Below are 13,894 nucleotides of genomic sequence, written 5' to 3'. Positions count from 1 at the left end.
ATCATGCCATTGCACTCCAGCCTGGGCAACAGAGCGACTCTGTCTTAAAACAGACAAAACACAAGCACTCACTGGCTACAGATTGCTGACCACCCCTGACATAGCAGAATACCTGATGTTAAAGTTCAATCTAAGCTCAAAAGAAGCTCCAGGCCAGGCGCAGTGGCTCACACTTGTAATCCCAGCACTTTGGGAGGTCGAGGTGGGCAGCTCAAGAGGTCAAGAGATTGAGACCATCCTGGCCAACATAGTGAAACCCTGTCTCTACTAAAAATACAAAAATTAGCTGGGTGTGGTTGTGTGCACCTGTAATCCTAGCTACTTGGGAGGCTGAAGCAGGAGAATCACTTGAATCCGAAGGCAGAGGCTCCAGTGAGCTGAGATCACGCCACTGCACTGCAGCCTGGTGACAAACTCCATCTCAGAAAAAAAAAAAAAGAAGAGAAAAGAAGGCTCCAAACCCTCCAGCTTCTGGGGAGGAGGAGCTAGGACATAGGCAGCCAAGAACGAGGACAATGGGTAGCAGGAGTATAAAGAAAGGCCATATCAAAGCAACTGTGCCTTCTTTTCCTTTGTTCAAACAATTAAAGTTAAAAGATCTTGAGGATATGGTGTCTGTAAGGAAAAAGCCTAGAAAGCTATTGGCATGCTTTTAGTGAAGGTCTTGAGCCAGAGACAAAAAGACAGTCTTTGTTGCTTCCATGGCAGAACAGCAGAACTAAGGATTGCACACAGGGATTTGGGACTGAAACCTCCTTATATACCTACTTACAGCAATATGTGGCGATTTTTTTTCACAGAGAAAAAAATCTTTCTGGATAATTATGACCACAGTTGAGTACTTAATGTCCTGTTTCTTGCCCATCTCCTTCTACCAGTTATGCTAGGCAACTAAGGAAAATATTAATGCGGAAAGATTTCTAAAAACTGAAACCCAGACACCCATCTTTGCCAAGGGTTTTCCAGGGAGTCATTACCAGGAATGACAAGATGAGACAAAAAAACACTTTATGACTAATTAGCCTTTTGAGTCTGTTCCAGTTTTCTGTTGGTACAAAACAGCCGCTCCCAAAACAATGACTTAAAACAAGAAAAACTTTTTTCGGGAGGAGGACAAAGTCTTGCTCTATTGCCCAGGCTGGAGTGCAGTGGCATGATCTCAGCTCACTTGCTCCGCTGCCCAGGCTCAAGCAATTCTCCTGCCTCAGCCTCTTGAGTAATTGGGATTACAGGTGCACACCACCATGCCAAGCTAATTTTTTTTTTTTTTTTTTTGAGACACAGTGTCGCTCTGTCACCCAGGCTGAAGTGCAGTGGTGCAATTTTGGCTCACTGCAATCTCTGCCTCCCAGGTTCAAGCGATTCTTCTGCCTCAGCCTCCAGAGTAGCTGGGATTGCAGGCACCTGCCATCACGCCCCAGCTAATTTTTGTATTTTTAGTAGAGATGGGTTTCACCATGTTGGCCAGGCTGGTCTTCAACTCCTGACCTCAAGGGATATGCTCTCCTTGGCCTCCCAAATTGCTGTGATTACAGACATGAGTCACCTCATCCTGCCAAAACAAGAAACATTTATTTTGCTTATGATCTGAAAATTGGGCTGGGCTCAGTAGGGACAGCTCATCTTATTCCACATGGCATCAGCTGCAACAGCTCAACTGAGGGCTAGAGAGTCCATATCCAGCCATTCACATGGCTGACAGAGGATCACTTTTCTTCCTCGTATGAGTGTGAATACTTAATTTTGCTGTGGAGATGGGAAGCTGGAAAATACACTGTATTTAAATTTTTCTTGGCTTCCCCTAACATTGTGGAAATCCTCTTTTCCTAAAAACCATGGGGTTTACCACAAGTTGCTTAGGTTTCTTCTTACAGCATGATGGTTGAATGTTACTCTCCAAGAGTAAACATTCCAGGAAATAGGAAGTAGAAACTGCGCTTTTGTTTTTTGGGTTTTTTTTTTTTTTTTTCTTTTGAGACTGAGTTTCACTCTTTTACCCAGGCTGGAGTGCAATGGTGTGATCTTGGCTCACTGCAACCTCTGTCTTCCAGTTTCAGGTGATTCTCCTGCGTCAGCCTCCCAAGTAGCTGGGATTACAGGCACCCACCAGCCAGCACGCCCGGCTGATTTTTGTATTTTTGGTAGAGGTTTCACCATGTTGGCCAGGCTAGTCTCGCCACCGCATTCTGGCCTTGGCTGCAGAGTGAGATTCTGTCTCAAAAAAAAAAAAAATAAGTGGATGTCACCCAGTAGAGGGGCATTTCCTAAATATATCCATAGATTGAATCTATAGGCTAAATAAATTTGATTAATATCTATTAAATATCTACTATGGGCCAGGTGCAGCAACTCACGCCCATAATCCCAGCACTTTGGGAGGCCAAGGAGGGCGAATCACCTGAACTCAGGAGTTTGAGACCAGCCTGGCCAACTTGATGAAACCCCATCACTAATTAGCTAGGCGTGGTGTCAAGTGCCTGTAATCCCAGCTTCTCAGGGAGCTGAGGCAGAAGAATCGCTTGAACCCAGGAAGCAGAGGTTGCAGTGAGCCGAGATCACACCACTGCACTCCAGCCTGGGTGACAGAGCAAGATTCCATCTCAAAAAAAAAAAAGTCTACAATGTGCCAGACACTTATATTACTAATTTTTTGGATAATATTCCAACTTTTAAAATATGAAGTCCATCAGAATACCTGTAAAAGATTTCTGGGTTGGGTGCTGTGGCTCACGCCTGTAATCCCAGCATTTTGGGAGGCCGAGGCAGGTGGATCACGAGGTCAGGAGATCCGGACCATCCTGGCTAAAATGGTGAAACCCCGTCTCTATTAAAAATACAAAAAATAAGCCGAGCGTGGTGGCACACGCCTGTGGTCCCAGCTACTTGGAAGGCTGAGGCAGGAGAATTGCTTGAACCTGGGAAGTGGAGCTTGCAATGAGCTGAGAAGGTGCCACTGCCCTCCAGCCTTGGCGACAGAGACTCTATCTCAAAAAAAAAAAAAAATCTCCCAAGACTGGGAAGACTGGGTTAGGTGCACCTGTTTTGTGCTTCTACCCTCCCTGTCCCTTGTCATTTCTGTTGTAGGTAGGCCTATGTTGTTTTGGTTATCCTTACACAGATTTAGAGCTCCTTAAAGGATGGGACTCTGTCCAATTATTTTTTGTACAGCATTAACTAAGAGCATGATCACGCGTTATTGTTACATGATTCACTCTCTTAAGCAAGCAGGTGCATTCTTTGTATTCAGGCCTTCATAGCCTTCTATTATATTGTAATCTATTTCCTGGAGTGATGCTTAGTACATTGCATAACTTGATACTTAATGGAGTTTCTAAAATGAAGGTCCCTGCTACTCAGATTTGCTTGGTTATTGTTGTGAGGCTTTATAAAAGGATATTTCTTAAAGATTCTGATTATTAGTTAAAGGAAATATAGTCATTATTTTCTTTTTGGAGACAGAGTCTCTCTCTGTTGCCCAGGCTGGAGTGCAGTGGCACCATCTCAGCTCACTGAAACCTCTGCCTCCTGGGTTCAAGCAATTCTCCTGTCTCAGCCTGCTGAGTAGCTGGCTCTAGAGGTGCGAGTTGCCACACCTGGCTAATTTTTTGTGTGTTTTAGTAGAGACAGGGTTTCACCATGTTGTCCGGGCTGGTCTCAAACTCCTGGGCTCAGGCAATCTGCCCACTTCGGTCTCCTGAAGTGCTAGCATTACAAGCATAAGCCACTGTGCCCAGCCCACAGTCTTTAAAAATGTGATGTGGGGGACAGGCGCAGTGGCTCACGCCTGCAGTCCAGCACTTTGGGAGGCTGAGGTGGGCAGATCAGCTGAGGTCAGGAGTTTGAGACCAGCCCGGACAACACGGTGAAACCCTGTCTCTACTAAAAATACAAAAATTAGCTGGGTGTGGTGGCGAGTACTATAACCCGAGCTACACAGGGAGCTGAGACAAGAGAATCACTTGAACCTGGAAGGCAGAGGTTGTGGTGAGATGAGATTGCACCACTGCACTCCAGCTGGGGCAACATAGTGAAACTCTCTCTCAAAAAAAAAAAAAAAAAAAATTGATGTGACAAATCTGGCAGGAAACAATATGACTATTCTTCTGGGAGTGACTTTGTCAGCTGAGCTTAGCTTCAGACTGCAGAACTGCAGGCAGACCAGTGAAGGGAGACTGAAGGCCTTTAGCTGAATTTACAGTATCTTTGCTAACTTTGCGAGTTTAGTCAAGTTGGTTATACCTGCAATTTCTTTGTCTGTAAAATCAGGATTATGGCACATTAATTCAGTTTAGTAAATACTTTTAGAGAATTCACCAGTATGTGATATTTGGTCATTCCAGTATTCATTCCAAATAATCCAAGCTTTAAAAAATAACTAAAGTCAACATGACTTGAGACAAAAATTGTTATTGTTGCCTCCCCTAAGAGTTTTAAGTGTCTAAAAGGAATTTTGCATAAGTTGACAGATTAGCAATCTTCTTTAAAAATATGTTTCTTGGCTGGGTGCGGTGGCTCCCTCCTGTAGTCCCAGAACTTTGGGAGCACGAGGCAGGCAGATCACAAGGTCAGGAGATCGAGACCATCCTGACCAACAGGGGGAAACCCTGTCTCTACTAAAAATACAGAAATTAGCTGGGTATGTTGGCGCACACCAGCTACTTGGAAGGCTGAGGCAGGAGAATCACTTTAACCTGGTAGGCGGAGGTTGCCGTGAGCCAAGATGAGTGAGCCACTGCACTCCAGCCTGGGTGACAGAGCAAGACTCCGCCTGAAAAAAAAAAAAAAAATGTTTAAGGCCAGGTGTGGTGGCTCACGCCTGTAATCCCAGCACTTTTGGAGGCCAAGGCAGGTTGATCTCTTGAGCTCAGGAGTTTGAGACCAGCTTGGGCAACATGGAGAAACACTGTCTCTACAAAAAATACAAAAATTAGCCTGGTATGGTGGTGTACGCCTGTAGTCCCAGCTACTTGGTGCAGGGAGGGGGCCGAGGCAGGAGGACCACTTGAGCCCACGAGGTTGAAGCTGCAGTGAGCTGAGATCTTGCCACTGCCCTTCCCCCTGGGTGACAGAGAGACCCTGTCATCTTTTTTTTTTTTTTTTTTGAGATGGGAGTTCCACTCTTGTTGCCCGGGCTGGAGTGTGGTAGGTCAATCTTGGATCACTGCAACCTCTACCTCCTGGTTTCAAGTGATTCTCCTGCCTCAGCCTCCTGAGTAGCAGGCAGGGATTATAGGCATGCAACACCATGCCTGGCTAATTTTGTATTTTTTAGTAGAAACAGGGTTTCTCCATGTTGGTCAGACTGGTCTCAAACTCCTGACGTCAGATGATCTGCCCACCTTGGCCTCCCAAAGTGGACTCCGTCTCTTAAAAAAATAGATATAAATAAAATTAAAATATGTTTCTTAAAAGCAAAGCTGTAGTTGTTTTTAAAAATCAATAGTATGAAAGAAAAAAAAAATCAGGGTCGGGTGCGGTGGCTCACACCTGTAATCCCAGCACTTTGGGAAACCGAGATGGGTGGATCATGAGGTCAAGAGATCAAGACCATCCTGGTCAACTTGGTGAAACCCTGTCTCTACTAAAAATACAAAAAGTTAGCTGGGCATGGTGGTGCGTGCCTGTAATCCCAGCTACTCAGGAGGCTGAGGCAGGAGAATTGCCTGAACCCAGGAGGCGGAGGTTGCCGTGAGCCGAGATCACGCCATTGCACTCCAGCCTGGGTAACAAGAGCCAAACTCCGTCTCAAAAAAAAGAAAAGAAAAAAAATCAGTAGTACAATTTAGTTCAGAAATTGTAAACTGAGAAAGGCAAAGTTGGGTGTTTGGAGAAACTTAGTACAATAATAAATAAAAGAAGCAGGAAGAGGAGAAATAACTGATTCCAACTTCCCTGTTCCTGGTGATAACAATAGCTCTTTAATCCCCACAGCCAGTCTGTTAACAGGCACCATCAGGGTTTATAACACTGAATATTTACTTGGTCTAATCATAAAGACCATGTCATGTGGACAGGGACTGAAAAGGAATAAGGAAAAACAATTTATGTCTTTGGTCTGCTATAACAGAATACCATAAACAGGTAGCTTATAAACAACAGAAATTTATTTTTCTCAGCTCTCAAAGCTAGGAAATCAAGGAGCTGGCAGATTTGGTATCTGGTGAGGGCCTGCTGTCTTGGCTCATAGACAGCCATCTTCTCCATGTGACTTCACAGGGCAAAAAGGAGCAAGGGAGCTTTCTGGAGATCTCTGTTTTTTTTTTTTTTTTTTTTTTTGAGATGGACTCTTGCTCTGTCGCTAAGACTGGAGTGCAGTGACGCGATCTCAGCTCACTGCGACCTCCACCTCCTAGGTTCAAGCAATTCTCCTGCCTCAGCTTCCTGAGTAGCTGGAATCACAGGCATGCCCCACCACACCTGGCTAATTGTTTTGTATTGTTAGCAGAGATGGGGTTTCACCATATTGGTCAGGCTGGTCTTGAACTCCTTACATTGTGATTCACCCGCCTTGGCCTCCCAAAGTGCTGGGATTACAGGCATGAGCCACCACTCCTGGCCGTGGAGGTTTCTTTTATAAGGGCACTAATCCCATTCATGAAGGCTCTGCCATCATGACCTAATCACCTCCCAAAGGCTCCATCTACTTACTATCATATTAGGGGTTAGGATTTCAACATATGAATTTTGGAGGGAACACAAATATTCAGTTTACAGCAGTTAGAATATAGAATCTTGGATGAATTTTTTCCATTTATAATTTTTTTCTTGTTATAACATTGTTTATGCAACAAATTAATACTTAAAAAAATATATGACCCATTGGAAGTGGTTATCTGTGAAGCAAAGTAAAGCACTTGGAAATCTGAAAAATAAAACCAGTAGATTTTCTCTGTAAGGGCAAAAAGTAATAGCAATTCCACAGTGCCTTGAAATTACACATAAATATATATAAACAGGGATCAAAGATTAGTGTGGTATATACTCAGTCTATTTAAACTGGCCTGTCATCTATCAGTTATTCATATTTGCTTTGGGTAATTACCTCTTATTACATAGCCTATAACATTGTGCCTTCCCTGTTCTAGGCTTATCATATCCTTTCAACTCCCCGTACCATCTAGCACAAAACTTAGTATATAGTAGGTCTTTTTTTTCTTGATGGAGTCTCGCTCTGTCGCCCAGGCTGGAGTGCAGTGGTGCAATCTCTGCTTATTGCAACCTCCACCTCCCAGGTTCAAGTGATTCTTATGCCTCAGCTTCCCAAGTAGCTGGGACTACAGGCTAATTTTTGTATTTTTAGTAGTGACTGGTTTTCACCATGTTGGCCAGGTTGGTCACGAACTCCTGACCTCATGATCCGCCTACCTCATGGTACCACATTACATTTAGTTATCACATCTCTTTAAGCTTCTCTTGACTCTGGCAGTCTCTCAGGATTTCCTTGTTTTTGATTAGTTTAATGGTTTTGAGGAGTACAGGTCAGGCATTTTACAGGATTCCTCACTATTGGAATCTGTCTTTCTCAGGATAATACAAGGTTATAGGTTATTGGTAGGAAGACCACAGAGATACAGTGCCCCCTGACCTTTTTTTGAGATGGAATCTCACTCTGTCACCTGGTGGGTATACAGTGGTGTGATTTCACCTCACTACAACATCTGCTTCCTGAGTTCAACCCATTCTCCCACCTCAGCCTCCTGAGTAGCTGGGACTACAAGTGTGCCCCACCACACCCAGCTAATTTTTATATTTTTTGGTAGAGATGGGGTTTCCCGCTGTTGGCCAGGCTGGTCTCGAACTCCTGACCTCAAGTCAACCACCTGTCTCAGCCTCCCAAAGTGCTGGGATTACAGGCGTGAGCCACCGTGCCCAGCTTAAAGTGCCATTTTAATCACATTATATCAAATGTGCATGTAGTCTTGGTGCTGTGGCTCATGCCTGCAATTCCAGCACTTTGGAAATCCAAGCACTTTGGAGGCCCAGTACTTGAGGTTAGGAGTTCAATACCAGACTGGGCAATATAGAGAGAGTACTTCTCTACTGGGGAAAAAAAAAAAAGCTGAGTGTGGTGACACCCTCCTGTAGTTCCAGCTACTTGGAGGCTGAGGTGGGAGGATCACTTGAACCCAAGAGGTTGGGGTTGCTGTGAGCTATGATTGTGCCACTGCACTCCAGCCTGGGCAACAGAGCGAGGCACTGTCTCTAAAAAAAAGAAGAAGAAGGAGAAGAAGAAAAGAAAAGAAAAAAGTGAAAGAAGTGTACCTACTATCAGCATGACTATCGAGGTTGGCCTTGACCCATCTGAAGTAGTGTTTGTCAAGTTTTCCCATTGTAAAGTCACTCTTTCCTCCCTCCTCCTTTCTCCCCCAACCTTATACTATACACTTTGAAAAAATGTCATTATGTGCAGCCCACACCTAAGGAGTGGGAAGTTATGTGTTATGCTCACCCCTTCCTTTTTGTCTAAATCATATTACATTTCTAATATCAAAGTGATTTTAAAGAAAACCATAAATCATGAGATGCCGACACAGAGTTCCTTTCTTTTACATGCTAAATTAAATCTAGAATCAAATCCTATTGATTATTCCTTTGAAATTTATCCAGAATCCAATAACCTCTCACCACTTACATTGCTACCATTCTGGTCCAAGCTACCATCAATCGCTCTTCTAAATTATTGCAGCAGTTTTTGATCTGGTGTCCTTGCATCTCTGCCCTTGCCCTGCTACAGTTTATTTTCAATATAGCAATCAATGGTCCTCTTAAAACCTCAAATCACAACCTCAGCCAGGTGCGGTGGATCACAACTGTAATCCCAGCACTTTGGCAGGCCAACGTGGGTGGATTGTCTGAGGTCAGGAGTTCAAGACCAGCCAGGCCGACATGGTGAAACTTCATCCCTACTAAAAATACGAAAATTAGGCTGAACGCGGTGGCTCACACCTGTAATCCCAGTACTTTGGGAGGCCGAGGTGGGTGGATCATTTAAGGTCAGAAGACCAGCCTGGCCAACATGGTGAAACCCTGTTTCTACTAAAAATAAAAAAATTAACTGGGTGTGGTGGTGTGTGCCTGTAATCCCAGATACTCAGGAGGCTGAGACAGAGGAATCGCTTCAACCTGGGAGGCAGAGGTTGCAGTGAGCCAAGATTGCACCACTGTACTCCAGCCTGGGCGACAGAGTAAGGCTCCGACTCAAAAAAAAATTCACCAGGAGGCTGAGGCAGGAGAATCGCTTGAACCTGGGTGGTGTAGGTTGCAGTGAGCTGAAATCACACCACTGCACTCTAGGGCAACAGAGCAAGACTCTGTCTCAAAAAGAAAAAAAAAGCAAATTAGCTGGGCCTTGTGGTGGGTGCCTGTAATCCCAGCTTCTCAGGAGGCTGAGGCAGGAGAATTGCCTGAACCTGGGAAGCAGAGGTTGCAGGAAGCCAAGATGGTGCCACTGCACTCCAGCCTGGGTGACAGAGCAAAACTCCATCTCAAAACAAACAAAAAAAAACAACCCTAAAATCAGATTATGTCAGTCCTGTATATAGAATCCTCCAAAGGCTTCCCATGTAACTTGAGTGCAGCCAAATCCTTATCCTGGCCTGCAAGGCTCTATATGGTCCATCAACCCCCTAACTCCTTCTCACCTCCACTTAATACTCTTCTCCTTGATCACTCTGGTCAAGACATACTGGCCTCCTGCTCTTCCTTGAAGATACCAGGAAGCTCCCACCTCAGTGCCTTTGCACTTCATGTACCCAATTGCAGTCATTGAGATGTGTCACTTATATCTCTTTCCAGAAAGAACTGTCCAATCAAGTGCAAAGAGTACAGTGTTGACAGCCTTCGGCTGTGGCCTTTGGAATCTGCCTTAGCTTTGGTGCGCGTTCTTTCTTGGAAGCCTCAGGCAGTGACTAGGCACAATAAGCATTCTAAGGCCCAGGCATTTCTGCCTAATGTGGGACTCTTCTAACGGGCAGTCTTTGTTCTGGCTCCTCACTGGGCTGGCCAACAGTTTGTCAGACATGCATAGCTGTCTGAGGCCCTTCCTGTTCTCACACTAAAGATCAGGTACTGACCATCATTCCCCTTAAAATTTGTGCCCTAGATGCCAAGATTTTTTTCAGGAAGCGCAAAATGATGCTCTATAGAGCACATATTTCTTTGCTAGTTTGATACATTTTCACTCTCTTAAAAGGGTAGATGCTTATTCTGACCAAGGCAGCCTACAAATACAGCTCAAACTAAGATATTCCCATATTGCTCAGGAAACTAACCAAAGTGGAGTGTTCAGCAAAATAAGTGACATTTCAAATCCAGACTCTGCACTAACTAGCTGTGGGATCTTAATACATTTCATCTCTTGTTAAAAAGGAATAACAGTTCTCTATTTTAGCTGTTAGGAAAAGACTATTAAAAATTGGTGGAGAAAGCACTATTACCACATTAGCTGTGTAAATAACTAAATTATCAAAGGAATATTAATACGATACATACAGTCTTCCCTTTGTATCCACAGGGGATTGGTTCCAGGAACCCTAGGGATACCAAATTCTGCCCACAGATACTCAAGTCTTTTATATAAAATGACATAGTATTTGCATATAACCAATGTACAGCCACTTTTACACTTTAAATCATCTTCAAACAAAAATTAGTTGGGCATGGTGGCATGTGCCTGTAGTCTTAGCTTCTAGGGAGCCTGAGGTGGAGGTGAGTCTGGTGACAGAGTGAGACCCTGTCTCATAAAAAAAAATCACCTCTAGACTACTTATAATGAATTGTACAATACCTCACACATTGTATAATATCAAATACAGTGTACATGCTACGTACAAAGTGGTTATAATTTTAAATTAAATTTATTCGAGAGATAGGGTCTCTCTCTGTCACCCATGCTGGAATGCAATGGTCCAATCATAGCTCATTGCAGCCACAAACTTCTGGGCTCAAGCAATCCTCCCACCTCAGCCTTCTTAGTAGCTAGGGCTACAGGCCTGTACTACCACACCCCACCAATTCTTAAATTTTCTGTAGACACAGGGTTTTGCTATATTGCCCAGCTGGTTGGTCTTGAACTCCTGGCCTCAAGAAGATTCTCCCATCTTGGCCTCAAAGTGTTGGGATTACAGGCATGAGCCACCGTATCCAACATGTGTGTCTTATTTGTATTATATTATTATCATTATTTTTGAGGCAGGGTCTTGATCTGTCATTACCCAGGCTGGAGTGCAGTGGCACAATTTCGGTTCACTGCAACCCTTTGCCTCCTGGTTCAAGCCATCCTCCCACCTCAGCCTCCCAAATAGCTAGGACTACAGGCATGTGCCATCATGCCTGGCGAATTTTTTGTAATTTTTGTAGAGATGGGTTTTTGCGATCTTGTCCAGACCGAATTTGCATTATTTTTATTGTTGTTATTTTGTTCCCCTCACCCGAGTATTTCCATTTGCAGTTGGCTGAATCTGTGGATATGTAACCCACTAACAGAGGGCTGACTATATATAAATACATAACTATCGATACCATATATAATATCAACACTAGTTGTAGAGATAGGTATATATGGTTTATAAATTTAAGTCACATTCTTTTCTTCCACTCAACGGCAATTTAAAATTTTTATGTTACTTGGCTGGGGGCGATGGCTCTCGACTGTAATCCCAGCAGTTTGGGAGGGCAAGGTGGGTGGATCACTTGAGCTCAGGAGTTCGAGACCACCCTGGTCGGTGAAACCCCGTCTCCACTAAAAATACAAAAATTAGCCTGTAACTCCAGCTACTCAGGAGGATGAGGCAGGAGAATCACTTGAACCCAGGAGGTGGAGATTGAGGTGACCCGAGATCGCGCCTTTGCATTCCAGCCTGGGCGACAGACTGAGGCTCCGTCTCAAAAAAAAAAAAAGTATGTCACTAAGACAGATGGCTTCCTAAGGAAACAAACTAGAAGAAATCTAGAACTTGAGGGTAAGCGGTCGGAAAAATAACGTAAATTTTAAAATAAAAATTAAAAAGTAAGAAACCGGAAAAACTCTAACTTCCTCTGTCTTTTGTGCTTTCAGGCAGAGTTTGAAAACTGTTCTTCTGGTGTCCACTTCCAGTCGCCGACCGACGACTGTCGTATAGAGCACTTCCGGCTTCATCAGCCAGTCGCTCCTCAGTCTACCTAGCTGGGTTTTCCATTGCACTTGCGCAAGGCCTACCCCGCCCCGGAACTTAACCGTTGACGAAATGGAGGGTTTAAATCCTCGGAATCTTGATCCTGGAGCGCCGAGTGCGCCTGCAGTTCTCTAAGAAGACTTGGGATTGGTCGAACGAGGAACGAGTGCGGGACGCTGATTGGTTGGCAAACCAAAACGTCACGACGATCGTGCTCGGGGCTCCAGCACCGCCCCCGTTCCCTGACTGGCGGAGTTTCTGACCAGTCAGCAGGCGTGGCGCGGCCTTCGGTTTCGCGAGCTTGTGATTGCCGCCTCAGTTCCCGCGACCCCAACGTCCCTGAGGCGGGGCTGGAGTCGGCGGAGGCGCTTCCTGGAGTTGGTCTCTACCAACAGACCCCAGCTTTGCGGAGTTTGAGGTAAGTGGAGGTTTGTGTTTCTGGTTCCCCTGAAGGACGGCAGCGAGGCCCGGGGAAGGTTGGTGGGTAGCCTTGAAAGCCCTGTAGTGGGTTCAGTCCTCCAGGAGCCTGGAGCTGAAGACGAGAAGGGGAGCTAGTGGGAGAAATTAAACGGACCACGAATTCCCTGAGCTAAGGTATGTGAAAGAGGTTTGCAGTCGATAACGTGCCGTTTAAAGTTGTTTTTACGGTGGGAATTTCTTGAGGACTGAAACCTTGAATGCTCGCTCTTGCATTCCTCACAATTTCTGGCTCAGAGTCTGATCAGCTAATGTTTGATGTTCATGGTCTACTGGAAGTCAAGTGTAAACAGCAAAGTGCGAGAATGCGTGTTAACACAAAGACGGTAATCCCATCACCAGGGTGTCTGGGAGGTTTCACAGAGGAAGTGACATTCGAGTTGGATTGGGAGGGATGGCGGGGGTTTACCAGGGTATTCCCAGCTAAGGGGGTAGCCTGTGCAGATACTGAAACTAGGGGACTGAAAGGAGTTCAGTTTGACTGGAATGTAGGGTGAGTGGATGGGGGTTCAGGTTGGAATAATAGAGTGGGGCTGGATTGTGAAGGTCCTTTATTCTGTATATAAAGAAGAGCCATCGGCTATTATTTTTGTTTTATTTATCTATTTTTCTTATTGAGACGGGTTTCATTCTTTGGCCCAGGCTGGAGTGAAGTCATGTGATCTCGGCTCACTGCAACCTCCACCCCCTGGATTCAAGCGATTTTCCTGCCTCGGCCTCCCTAGTAGCTGGGATTACAGGAACACACCATCACATCCGGGTGATTTTTGTATTTTTAGTAGATACGGGTTTCACCATGTTGGCCAGGCTGGTCTCGAATTCTTGGACCTCAGGTGATCCACCCGTCTCTGCCTCCCAGAGTGCTGGGATTACAGGCGCCAGCCACCACGCTTGGCCTTAGACAGTTTCTTTTCTTTTCTTCTTTTTTTTTTTTTGACAGTTTCTTTTTGCTAGAATTGATACAGAATGTGCAGGACCTAAAGAACTTTAAGACTTGAAAGACTATAGGACATAATGAACTTTTAGAAAGGGCTACGAGGTCTGTGTTTTGCTTTGATAATACTTAGATGGAACTGCCCAGTGGGCAGTTAGAAATATGGATTTGAAACAGCTGGGTGTGGTGGCTCATGCCTGTAATCCCAGCACTTTGTGAGGCTAAGGCGGATGGATTACTTTAGTCCAGGAGTTCCAGACCAGCCTGGGCAATTTGATGAAACCCTGTCTCTACCAAAAATACAAAAAATTACCCAAGTGTGGTGGTGAAC

At 44.8% G+C, this 13,894-nt stretch overlaps 1 protein-coding gene across 6 annotated transcripts in view; it reads left to right on the top strand.

The window, feature by feature from the left end:
- The first annotated feature begins 12,469 nt into the window (after positions 1-12,469).
- The window catches only part of STIL (STIL centriolar assembly protein), a 64,891-nt gene continuing 63,466 nt past the window's right edge, over positions 12,470-13,894 (top strand). For all 6 annotated transcript variants that reach the window (XM_078333014.1, XM_078333013.1, XM_054236202.2 and 3 more), the window contains exon 1: positions 12,470-12,570. The gene's annotated coding sequence lies outside the window, so the exon portion shown is untranslated. The remainder of the gene's footprint in view (positions 12,571-13,894) is intronic.

The sequence above is a fragment of the Callithrix jacchus genome, chromosome 7 (assembly GCF_049354715.1).
Source record: "Callithrix jacchus isolate 240 chromosome 7, calJac240_pri, whole genome shotgun sequence".
Taxonomy (NCBI): domain Eukaryota; kingdom Metazoa; phylum Chordata; class Mammalia; order Primates; family Cebidae; genus Callithrix; species Callithrix jacchus.
Note: the sequence above shows the minus strand (reverse complement) of the source record. Positions and strands in the feature narration are given on the sequence as shown.